Genomic DNA, 13,066 nt, shown 5'->3' on the forward strand with positions numbered 1-13,066 from the left:
GTGCATATCATTAGCCACCATAATCAACTGTTTATGATATAAAAATCATAAGCCCCTTGAATCTAATGTGCTTTAATTTGCATTAGCAAACCAGCTGGCTGTGCAAAGCATTGCCGGATCCCGCCCAGGAGAATGAATCATGAATAGAATGTGAATGCAAGCCGAGTGACTGGACGTGATGGGCTCCTGCCTCCCCACACCACAGAATGTGGTATCTTTGACAATAGGGATGCTCATGAGTCACCACCCTGAACATTCCAAACTTTCCTCTTCCCATTGATTAAACTCTCCCCTGCAATCGAGGGCCATCAATCAGCTTTGATAAGTCTGAAACTCTTCCAGGAACTTCTAATCAAAACTCTAAATTCATTAGCCAAGCTCTGAGAACATTTAATTAACCACCATTTCTTTGTAAGGCACCAGAAGTAACCAATCTGATTTCTTTGTCACACTCTGGTAACACCAATCAAAGGTACTCAAATCTTTGTCATTCTCAGGAGGTGACCTTTAGGGTCCTTTATCTTAACGGCTAAAGTGTTCTCCAGCCCGAGGGCCTGATTTGCCCTATAAGAACCCGGGCTTTACTCCAATCAAATGGTGCATGTTTATTTGGATCTGAGCAGTGTACCCTCAAAGTCTCCCTCTCTGAGCCTCCCCTGATTGAGAATGCTGGCCTTTTGAAGCCCTCTTCCTCCATGGACTACTCTGCTCGCTGGATAGGTAATTGTCGCCCCCAAATCTCTGAAATCTATTCCAATTTTCCCCACTGCTTTCCTGGGAATCTTGTGTACTTGTGAGTTACTCTTTGTATGTGTTAGTTTTTTCCTTTTAAATAAAAATTACTCTTTGTTTTTGAAGAACCCATCTCATCAGTTTTCTTGGGGAAAACTTGGGGTAAAAATTGGTGGAGTATCCCACTTGTTACCCCTCTCACATAGACTTCTCCTTACTCCTATTTTCCTGCTACTCACAAGGAGACCAATTCTAGTAACAGAATAAGTTTCTGTTACACTGATGTAACAAGCGTAAATGGTATAAACAATTAGATGATTGAGTCATCTAGAAACCGTATCATACTAAAAGGAACTAAGAAGATCATTGTCTGGGCCCGTTAATTTTTGTATTAGAATATTATCATCATGCCCCATTCTAGCATAATAATCTCTGGTTAAATGAGTAGAATGAAGGAACAGCTGATCTGTATGCTATCAACTTAGTTTCCTAACTGAACCCAATTTTCTTTTGCCAAAGCCTGAAAACCAGGTGGCAAATATACAGAAAAGAGTAAGAGAGAAAAATTAGCAATTTCGAGGTTAACTCCAAATAGAAGGTCAATGGAAATTACTCATTCTTTTAACACTCAGAACTATGGAAATTAAACAATATTGGCCTCCTTTAGGGTAACCACCTATCCGCCTTATAGTATGCTGACAAAAAACGATATATGCAGGAAAAAAGACATCCTTCAAGGCCCAAGTTTCTTGAACTAAGATTATATCAGACCTCAAGAGAATTTGAAATTCTCTACATCTAAGTCTAGATGGCCAGCTGGCTATATTTCATATAGAATTTTTTATTTAAAAAGAAAAGATAAAACAGTAGAAGGTGCATAAAAAACTTATACAAGCACTACATTTGAAATTAGATTACTCTGATAGAAAAATGCAATCAGAAACACAACTTAATTATATACAGGGCTTTTTTTCTGGGAAAAGAGGTGGTAGAACTCAGTGGGTTGTCCTCAGAGAAAATGGTCACATGGCTGGTGGCCCCGCCCCCTGATCTCCAGACAGAGGGGAGTTGAGATTGCCCTCTGCGCCGCGGTCAATCTAAACTCCCCTCTGTCTGGAGATCAGGGGGCGTGGCCACCAGCCATGTGACCATTTTCAAGAGGTTCCGGAACTCCATTCCACTGCGTTCCAGCTGAAAAAAAGCCCTGATTATATAATAACGTTCTTTCCCTCTCCTTGGTTACTTATACCGAAACTTTGATTTCAACTATTTTAATTAATCATTTCCTTATGTTTTATCTTCTTATCTGTGCATCGTTACCTTAATTAATCTTAATTTTAGCCTAAGAAGTCAAAGAAATTCTTCAATTTCCCCCCAAATTCAGCTATTGGTCTATTATGTACATAAGTAGTTAATTTGGCCATTGATGCATATTCATAGATCTTATCTATCCACTTTGACACATCAGGGCACATATCTGTTTTCCATTTCACTGCATATAACGCTCTTGCTGCTGTCTCCCTGTTCTTTTATAACATTAATTGGTGCAATGTTTAATACGTGTTTGGGGGGTTTAGCTGAAACCAGAGCTTGAAAATCTTCTGCATCTCTTCATATATCTGAAGGCTCAAGTTCTTTGAAATAAGATTATGTCAAAAAACCTCAAGACAGTTTGAAATTCCCTACATCTAAGTCAAGCGGGCCAGATGGCTATATTCCAGAAAACAGTTTTTAAATAAGAAGAGTCAGACCGCTGGAAAAGGTTTGGATTCCAAAGATGCATTTAGAGAAAGGAAAATTATTCTAGGCTTACAGCAAGTGGTGCTGGGAGCTAGTAAAAGCTATTGCTAAGCCACTGATATCCTGTTTAGAATTAAGGAAATCAGAGTAATTACAGAATTCTGAGAAATGGTACATATATAGTACACTGTATTGTATAAAGTATATAGTATACTGATCGTATACTATAAAATGCTTTTAAAAATGAAACAGGGCAATCCGCTCAGCAAATCATTTGTTATCAGGAGAAATTATTTGCAATTTAAGAGTCTAAACTATTTGTATTGGGAAGACCAGATCTTTACTAGTCTTCCATTAGGCAAGAACTAATCCTAGTTGGGGATAGTTTCAAGGTGTTGATTTTAACCTTTAAAGCCCTAAATGGACTGGGACCAGCATACCTGAGGGACTGTCTCTCCCCATATGTGCCCCGAAGAGTGCTTCGTTCAGCGGCTAAGAACTTACTGTGATCCCTAGCCCTAGGGAGGCTCATTTGGCTTCGACCAGGGCCAGGACCTTTTTGTTCCTGGCCCCAACCTAGTGGAAGTCTGTCTGAAGACACCCAGGTCTGCTGAGATCTTGTATCATTTCGCTGGACCTGCAAGACGTAGATGTTCTGCCAGGTATATGGTTGAGGCCAGTGTCAGGAACATCGTCGAGTCTCCAGTATTTGATTACATCTCATCTGTCTGTCTCCCTCCTCTTTGTATGCTGGGGGCAGGAATGTGTAGCCGACCATCTGAGTTTTTTGTGTATATACGATTTTAATTGCTGAATTTTATCGTAAAATTTGCTATGTTATTGTATTTTATCATTGTTGTACCCTGTCCTGAGCCCGCTTGCGGGGAGAGCGGGTTAAAACCAAATAAACTAAACTAATATCTGAAGGTTAGTAGTTTGCTCTGCTCCAGCTGTATAGAACACCACAGCTTGATTGCTATTGCTTGTGAGAGATGCTGTAGCATAGGGGTTAATTGGTTGGGCCTCAAGTCGGCTCTCTGCAAGTTTGAACCCCACTATTACAATGAGATCTGCAAGTGACCTTGAGTATGCCACCCCTCTCAGCCCCAGCTCCCCAACTGTATTGTGAGGATAATAATGACAATAACTACTCTAAATGGGGCACTAATCAGTCTAGAAGAGCAGTACATAAGCATAGTTATTTATTTATTTATTTATTTATCTATTTATTTATTTATGGCATGTAGAGCTGGAATCCGTAGCCAGCATGGTAAAGCAGATGCTGCAGATTGATGGCTTCTCACAGGCCCTCTTGTAGGTATAAATTTAATGCTCCTGCTTCAAAACGAGTCTGTTTCTTTTATAAAACAAAAGTCCAGCAGCATCTTAAGAGTCTCCTCCAGCAGTAAAAGACAGAGATTACCCTTCTAGGTGGTTGCACAGGGCTGCCAAGTTGACTGCCACGGTTAGGGGCATGCATTCTGGAATTCCCAAACCCAAAATACACGTAAGAAATGGCGTTTCAGGTAGTTCCAGTGATTCTCTTGAATGGTTTGTTTGTTTATTGACTGCACATCTTTCTCACTGAAACTCAAGGCAGATTACCAAGCATCAGTAAATCCAATCAACAGTTGGGACATTCCATAAATAATGAAATAGGTTATGGATTTCAGAAATGTGAAATCAAGCATAAATCTACATAGGTATGAGACATTGCTGAAACCGAAGTTATTTGCTTTGATATATTAAATGTAGGAGTAAATCCAAGATACTTCGGCATTATGAAAACTACACAAACAGCAGCAGCGGGCACTTTGTTTTTCTTTGATTCTCTGAATTTTCCTGGCAATGGCCCAGGAAAGGCGGTTCCCAACCTGGGCAAACCAAGAACAGGGCCCAGCAATCTGGCTCCCTCCATCTCCTTCCCATCTTCCTTGATTGGAGTGGGGCCATTTTTTCCTTTGCAAGGCAGATCGGTATGGTGCCCTGTTCAGGGATCCATATAATTGGACACCTTGGACCAATTCACCTGAAACTGGAGGTTCTTTAATGGACAGGCGGGCAATTTTGGTGCCAGATAGTTGAAAATCAGCCAAAATCAAGGTAATGCGGGCAGTTCAGCATCTAATTTAGGCATTGCCAATGCCTAGAAGCGTCTCTCTGGAGGATTTATAGCCTGCACACCCACATGTCATGCACCCAGCCAATTTCTCGGAAATAGTCCTTTAAAGACTCATCTTCACTATCAACAGGAAGCTGGTGTCAAGCCAAAAGATATGCGCTTTGCCTTCTTGCTTGCAACTTCGCTCTCAGCATTCTTCTGCAGCCTTCCAAAGGCACAGGTGATCCCAGAATGCTGGGAGTGACTCACTGGCCCTCACCTGCTGAATTAGAGATGACAAAAAACAATTAAAAAGGGTTCTTTGCGTATGTTCAAGGTAAGAAAAAGAGCAAGAATATGGCAAGCCCATTGCAGGGACTGGGAAGTGAAATTGTAGCAGGCAAGGAAGAGAGAGCAGAACTGCTCAATTCCTACTTTTCCTCAATCCTGTGAGGGAAATGGTCCTCAACATGGAAATAAAAGAACTCATGATGGAAGAAGGGAGTTCCAGCCTAGGATCGACATAGAGGTAGTTCATAAATATCTAGTATCTTTAAATGAAACTAAGTCCTCAGGCGCAGATGAATTGCACCCAAGGGTACTAAAAGAACTCACAGATGTAATTTCTGAGCCTCTGTCCATTATTTTTGAGAAATCTTGGAGAACAGGTGAGGCGCTAGAAGACTGGAGGTGGGAAAATGAATCGGGAAAAAAAATATATTGTGGACTTCACAAAATTCTATGAGTCGCTTTCCTGCTTTGTTTCTTAGTCCTAGTCTAAATTTTCCGACAATGTTTAATTCTGCTTTGTCTCTTATTTTGTGTTAAAATCCCCTATGATTATCGGTGTACCTTGTTTAGGTGAACAATCCGTTTCTGGTAGGTAAACCAAACAGGTTGAGAAAAGACGACAGAAGGGATGTATGATGCAATATGCAAATAAAAGCAATTCAATTATGTGGACAGAACACAACACCAACAGTTTAATATGTTAACACCTCAAAAACTAAATACAAGGGGTCCGCCCAAAGCATCATCATACTAGCAGCAGAAGAAAAATGGATATAAAACTGGGGTGTGACAGGTGTTCAACAACCCTTGGATGTGGGGAGGGTATACAATCTTATGATCAACCAGGACCACAAATCTGGAAGGCATGACCTTTGACCTCATACAAGGATGGCAGGTTAAGATGGATTCTTCAACTAAGATGGCAGAAGAATTGGGTTTGTTGAGCACAAACTTGTGCCTTGGGTGTCCCTCTAGCCAATCACAATAAGAGACACACACTACGGACTCCTGTTGATTGAAGCAATAAATGATTGTTTATTAAACAATGGATGAACGATTTTTACATGAAGAGGAAAAGGTCTCCTCGTGCTCAGCGCTCATCAAAGCTACAATAGCAATGCAAAGCAATTAATACCTTTTGGTTAATTATAATATTTGTTATCTTATTGGCTCGCAGAATACAGGGGTCCCGCATTGGCACAGAGGGGGGGACCACCTATCATGACACAAATGTCCACGGGTATTCTGATTGGAAGAAGCAACTTAGGGCAGCAGCAGAAATTGCAAGACTGCAGTTTCTTATCTGTCCTTGGTGTTATCTCTGAGAGGAACATTTTCCTTCCTCTCTCGCCCATCTCTTCTTATGGGCTTATTCCTGCCCACTCCTTTTTGCCAATGTAACTTTTAATGGTGGCGCCCTAAAGTCGCTTCTTGCAACCTTGGGGTCTCTCAGGGAGCTGGGCACCATGGGTGGAAAGCTATTAGAATGTGCTTGTAGTTACAGCCCCTGGCCCCAGTTTTGCAGTTTCTCTCTCTCAGCCTGAGAGAGATGTTTCTAATCCTAGCTTGCTTTCATTGCAACATTTTGCATAGACAGTTCTTACAAAGAGTTTCCTGTATTAGAATCATACAGCAGGTGCGTGTGACGGGTGCCTCTCTACGGTATAGCAAGCATTGTACTGATATTTCTCAGTTCTCACAGTGATTAACATGTTTACCATACATTCTTCTTTTGGTCCTTTTGGTCATTTTCTTGCAAGTTGCGTTACAAATACTACAATAGCTCCTGAGAATAGTAAGAGCGCATAATACTTAAAGGCATAGAAAAGTATATAAAATCTCTTTCATTAAATCCACATTCTACAGGTTTTGTTGCCATCTTACATCTTCTCATTTTCGGTTAATGCGGTGCTTACCCCTAGACTAACAATAAACAATAAACCTGGAAAATAAACACTACAAAAGGAGTAAAGTGTAAACATAAAGGAACTTTAAAAAGTGTTACAATGAAACTTGAGATTCTCACAGTTCTGAACAAGCCAGAAACACTTGCAGCAGAAAATGAAATTTTGAATTCACTGTACTGCAGCTTCCCCATGGCACACCCATTCAGCCACACAAGACTTGGCGAGATTTAGGGCAGATCTCAAAATAGTGCGGCTGCAAAGTTCCCCCCAAAACGGGTTCTATGCTTATTTCTTTCACTCCTTCTGGCAAATGGAAGGTGAAGACCTTCAAAAGATTGGAGAAGAAAATAAAGAGATCCGTCCTTGCCAAATGATCTCCCAGACACATTCGATGCCCTAGGGGGTGGAGGGGGAGAGGAGGAAAGAGATTAATGCAATAATCAACCATGCATTGTAAAGAGCCTTAAACATCACTCACTTAGAGCAGAACCACAAGTGACAAAAGGCACAGATTGGACACTTGTCTGCTTCCCTCAAGTTTTGATGGGAAATGTAGGCAGCTTGGCGGAATGTTGGACAAGTGACAGTTGAAAAGTCCATTGGACAGCAGTCGGAGAGCCAAGCTGCGAGACCAGGATGCCTACATTTCCCATCAAAACTTGAGGGAAGCAGACAAGTGTCCAATCTGTGCCTTTTGTCACTTGTGGTTCTGCTCATAGTTGTTTTTTAAAAATGACAGGAATTCAGAGAACCTGATACATACATTGTGATAATGTTATACCATTATAAGAATATGCAACTGACAATTTATAAAAACCTGGAAAAGCCCCGGAGACCTGCCATGTGGAAGCCCTTTTGCTGCTGCGCTTTATGGGCATCCTACGACAGGGAAACCACCTCAATCTATGCCGTTGTGTTTTTGATGAAAGCAGTCAATTGCTGTTCTCCTTTGGATGTTTCTGCCTTGCTCGTTAATTCTTTTTTTCTGTTATGGCCAATGGCTGACGGAAACACACTTCACCTTCCATCACTGCACACTCGCGCTGTTTTCAAGAGAACGTTTTCCCCCATGTAAATATTGCTATGACCCTCGAGCTTAGAGCCAGACAAGACAGGTGAACACACATGAAGTTGCCTTGTACAGGATAAAACTATTGGTCAAAGTCAGTACTGTCTTCTGAGAGCCAGGCTACAAGTGACGCCTGAGACAGGTTGGACACTTGTCAGCTTGCCTCAAGTTTTGATGGGAAATGTAGGCATCCTGGTCTTGCAGCTGTAATGGAGAGCCAAGCTGTAAAACCAGGACGCCTACATTTCCCATCAAAACTTGAGGCAAGCTGACAAGTGTCCAACCTGTGTCAGGCGTCACTTGTAGCTTGGCTCTCAGTCTGGCAGAAGCTCTCCAGGGTCTCAGGCTGGGGCCTTTTTCACCACCTACTGCCTGGTCCTTTCAACTAGAGATGCCAGATCTCCTCCCGTTTGCTTGGCCCATGAAGCCTGGAGACTAGGGCTGCTTGCACACACGTTGGATAATCCACTTTCAATACGCTTTAGTGAACATTTATAACTGATTTTCCATGTGTGGAACAAAAAATCCACTTCTAAAGGATAACTAAAGTACATTGAAAATGCATTATTCAACACGTGTGGAAACGGCCAAAGAGAAGTTAAAATGTATAAAATGGCGTGTACCACTATATGCCAGGAACAGTGGGTAGAATATTTCCTGGCTATCTCTTTCCCCATCCATTTGCCATTCATCAATAAATCAAGCTATCCATCATTTCCTGAATGTCTTTTTTGTTTGGGACTGTCACTTCTGAATGTTCTGAAGGCAAAAGAAACAATCCTGGACAAGAAGCCAGAAGTTATAGCCAGTCTTTTGTTCTCGGTGTTGGGGCAAGGAAATGACCCGGGCCGTTTCCAGATGGCTGACCTGCACCCGGGACATCACGCCACATTTCGGATCGTGCCGGGGGGAAACGTGAAATATTGCGTTTTCTCGCGCGAGTTTTGCGCAACGTAGCACAAAACTTGCGCGAGAAAACGCAATATTTTGCGTTTTCCCCGGCACGATCCGAAATGTGGCGCAACGTCCTGGGTGCAGGTCAGCCGTCTGGAAACGGCCCCTCCTTGAGCACAAAAGAGAAGAGCTCCTATCTGTTGACTTTTTTGCCTCTTGGGAGAGTTCTTACGGGAAAGACAGAAAATGTTAACGTGTCATTCAGACACTTTGTTAAAACTGAGGCAATTTTAATTCTGGTGTCTCTATGTGGATTCTCGTTAAACAAGTTTTTAGTGTGGCCTGCTTTTATATTTTACAGTAATATTGGAAGGGGGGATGGATTTTCAAATTCTTTTGAAAATTTCATGCTCAAAAAGCAAGGCAGGAAAAAAATCAAACAGCAAATTAATTAGGGTTTCCATTTCAGTGCATATCACTCCTAGCTACTATGGGGAAATCTAGTCCATCCTGCCTTTTATTCAGAGTTTCTTTTCCTGGGAAAAGAGTAGGATTTCTTTCTCCATTGTGAATTGTATGTTCAGGTGGATGTTGTTGAGATGATTCAAAAACCCCATCAATTCTTCCTCCCCATGGCTCCAAATGAGTAGGAGTATACCCTGCAGCTGTGGACAAGTTTACATCGGGACCACAAAGCGTAGCATCCAGACAGGAATAAAAGAACACGAAAGACACTGCAGACTTGGACAACCTGAAAAATCAGCAGTGGCTGAACATAGCCTAACGAAAAACAGGGCACAGTATCTTATTCCAGGACACCAAAATACTGGACAACACTTCCAACTACTTGGTCAGACTGCACAGGGAAGCCATTGAAATTCACAAGCATAAGCAAAACTTCAACAGGAAAGAAGAAACCTTAAGAATGAACAGAGCATGGTTTCCAGTTCTGAAACACACCAGGCTAACAAAACACTCTATACCCGAAAATAGCCCTGCAGAGAAGATTAGCACATCAAGCACCAATACATATGCAAAAGAACCTCCTCAGGATACAGTGGAGCCTCCCGCCATTAGCATTCCACACCCTGGGAAACTCTTACAGGATGACTAAGCTCAACCCCACCCCTCCTGAGTAGATATAAATGACCTGCCAACATCTTTTCCACACTGTGACACTGAGAGATCTCTGCCTTTTGGTGCTACACCTCTGAAGATGCCAGCCACAGCTGCTGGCAAAACATCAGGAACTACAACGCCAAGACCACGGCAAGACAGCCCGGAAAATCCACAACAACCATCGTTCTCTGGCCGTGAAAGCCTTCGACAATACAACTCTCAAGATTGGCCGCTGCAGAGCAAGTACTTTAGGCTCCTTTGACTTGCCAATTTGCATTTCTTAAAGTTGAAAGTGTCAAGATCTGCATTCAATGAATGGATATGGGAAGTGGTGTAAACTGGGCATTTCCAGTTGTAAACCGCCTGAGATACTTTCATCAGTTGAGGATGAACTGATGTCGAAATCGTGAATGTACTCACATCGAGCGAATTGAAGTTTGACTGTGTGAACAAATAAATGGAAAGTTGGAGCAGGAAGATGTGAAATAAGATTCACTTGAGTGTCTCCAGGTACTTTGTAATGTGTATTTCCACCCATCCACAATACATTCTTTCCCAAACCTGGTTTGGTATGACCTTTTTGGGAAGAGTGCTGTCCAAGTGGGTTATCACTAGAGATGGGTACGAACAGGAAAAAAAATGAACATGTTAGTTGTTCGTTGCCATCCACAAACAGGGACTCATGAACAACCACGAACATGACCCTGTTCACGAACGTGTTCATGGTTGGCTGTTCATGGGGGCCAGCAGGCTCTCCTCCAGCCATCATCCAAGTTTGGTCAAGATCCCTAATGCACCACTCCCAGAAACCTGACCTGAGCAGGCACCAGGAAAGGCACCAATAATAAATAATTGCCCCAGAGCCTGGCAGCAGCCCTGGAACCTGAAGGGGTAGATCCCTATCCCAACACACACAAAGAAAATTCAAGCTCCAATGCACTCACCCTCTCTCTCTATCAAAATGCCAACAACAGCTGTTTCTCCCTCTCTACTGTCTGCAAAGAAAGCCAGAGCTGGGAGCCCTCCTCCTCCCCCCTGGTCTTTGCTCCCTTTTTATAACAGATTTGGAGCTCCACATCTAGAAGAGCTGCCTATCAAGCTAAATTGGGCTTAGATTGGGGTTTCCAGGGCAACAGCAGGAGTTCAGACAGAGTTCAGACAATCCCTGCCTGACTTGCCAAGGGAATTGATTGCAGGTGCCAGACTGTCTAGCTTGACGAACGGCTGACGAACGCAACAAACGAGGCTTGCAACGACCACCTGTTTGTTTAGAATGGGGCCTCACAAACAGCTTGTTCTCGAACAGCAGATTGGGCTGTTCGTGGCTTTTTTTTGTTCATATTGCTGTTCATGCCCATCTCTAGTTATCACACTGTTTCAAAGGCCCCACCTGTTTTGGCACTGTTTTTATTTTGTCAGCCCCTTCCTGGGTCACTGGGGCGTTTTTACGGGCTTTTTTGGGAAAATGGTAATTCCTATTCCACTATAATGCTATAGCACTGTACTATTTAATGATTTTTAGCAAATGTTCTCTGATGTCACAGCTGAGGAGAAATGCAGGGAAAGTGGCAGCTGATTGCACAGAAAATTCCTGTGCGAAAGCTCCATTGCCATTGCAAAAGCATCTTCATTCACGGGGGGGATACATGCAAACAGAGTTTCCTTGCCATAAGAATGCACTTGTTATTCAACTGGGGCTGTACAAACTACTACAACTATACACATCAGAAATGATTGTATCAAAATTAGCTCTTCAGTACATGCCTTTTTTAAATCGATGCGAGATCTCTTTAAATTCAACCTCTTTCTTTAAATTTCTTTCTTTAAATTTAAGCTCAAAGCTCCAATTCATTAAAATAGCTGTTAGTCATCTGTGCCATCACCTATAGAAAAGGGGATGAAGGCTTCTCGGCAGGTGAATTTCCCATCTTTGTCAAGGAAGTGGCTCGGATTGAACTGTCGGGGTGTCTCCCATTCATTAGGATCAATCAAGGCAGAAGCGATGCTGGGATATATGATAGTGTCCTGAGGGGGGAAATCCAAGAATTCAGTTTGCTCCCACAAAGAACTTGAGGGGAAAGGAAAGAGGCCCTCATAAATAAGATCTCCACCAACAAAATATCTCAGGGAAATACATATATGAAATTATTAGTTAAACTATTTCCTGCCCTTTTTTTCCACAGAGACAAGGGCATACAAACACAGAATTAGACAAATATGAGCAGAGCTAATATTTAAAACCACCAGAAAAGAACATACTGCAGCTATGACCCAACTTTACGGCTGTCATCAAATCTTCCTCAAATGTGCTCCTGAATAATGTTCTTTTGCAGTGTTTCCCAAAAACTTCCAAGGCTGGCAATCTGACTTCCTCAGAAAGTGTAGAAACACTGGCCAAAGGACAGATTGAATCCTCTGAGGGGAAGACGCCTTCCACCATCAAAAGGTCCTGGGAAAACTCTGACTCAGGCCAGAGAAGAACTGCCCCCTCCCCAGTTTCAGTAGCTCTGGCAGCAACTGGGATCTCTCTCTGGAGGCTTCTGCCTCCTTTTCTCTGGTGTCCATCTCTTTACCAACTAGAAGGTTACAACAGCATTATCCCAGGTGCAAGGAGATCAGGGAAATATACTTCTACAGGGTTCCTGGGCCTATGGTGCCAGTATCATGGAGATCTATGAGCCAAACTACAAGTGACGCCTGACACTAGTTGGACACTTGTCAGCTTCCCTCAAGTTTTGATGGGAAATGTAGGCAGCTTGGCGGAATGTTGGACAAGTGACAGTTGAAAAGTCCATTGGACAGCAGTTGGAGAGCCAAGCTGCAAGGCCAGGACGCCTACATTTCCCATCAAAACTTGAGGGAAGCTGACAACTGTACAACCTGTGTCAGGCGTCACTTGTAGTTTGGATCTCAGTTTCCAGGCTTCCGGTATTTCAGGTGCTGGCTGTTGACACTTTCTAGAAACCAAAGAGGAGAGGGAGAGGGGAAGAAGGGAGAGGTTTCCAGAGAGAGGCTTTCTCACCGCTGCTGTTCCAACCCAAAAGGAAAATGTGGCAGAAGGCAATGGAGGATAGGGAAAGGTAGAGGATTTTACGTGAGATTCGGAACCTTCTACATTCCTTATCATGTTGGAAGTGCAATCTGGTCCAAAGGTTGGAACTCAGAGCAGAACCACAAGTGACAAAAGGCACAGGTTGGACACTTGTCAGCTTC

Source organism: Eublepharis macularius, chromosome 6 (genome assembly GCF_028583425.1).
Source record: "Eublepharis macularius isolate TG4126 chromosome 6, MPM_Emac_v1.0, whole genome shotgun sequence".
In the NCBI taxonomy this organism is placed as follows: domain Eukaryota; kingdom Metazoa; phylum Chordata; class Lepidosauria; order Squamata; family Eublepharidae; genus Eublepharis; species Eublepharis macularius.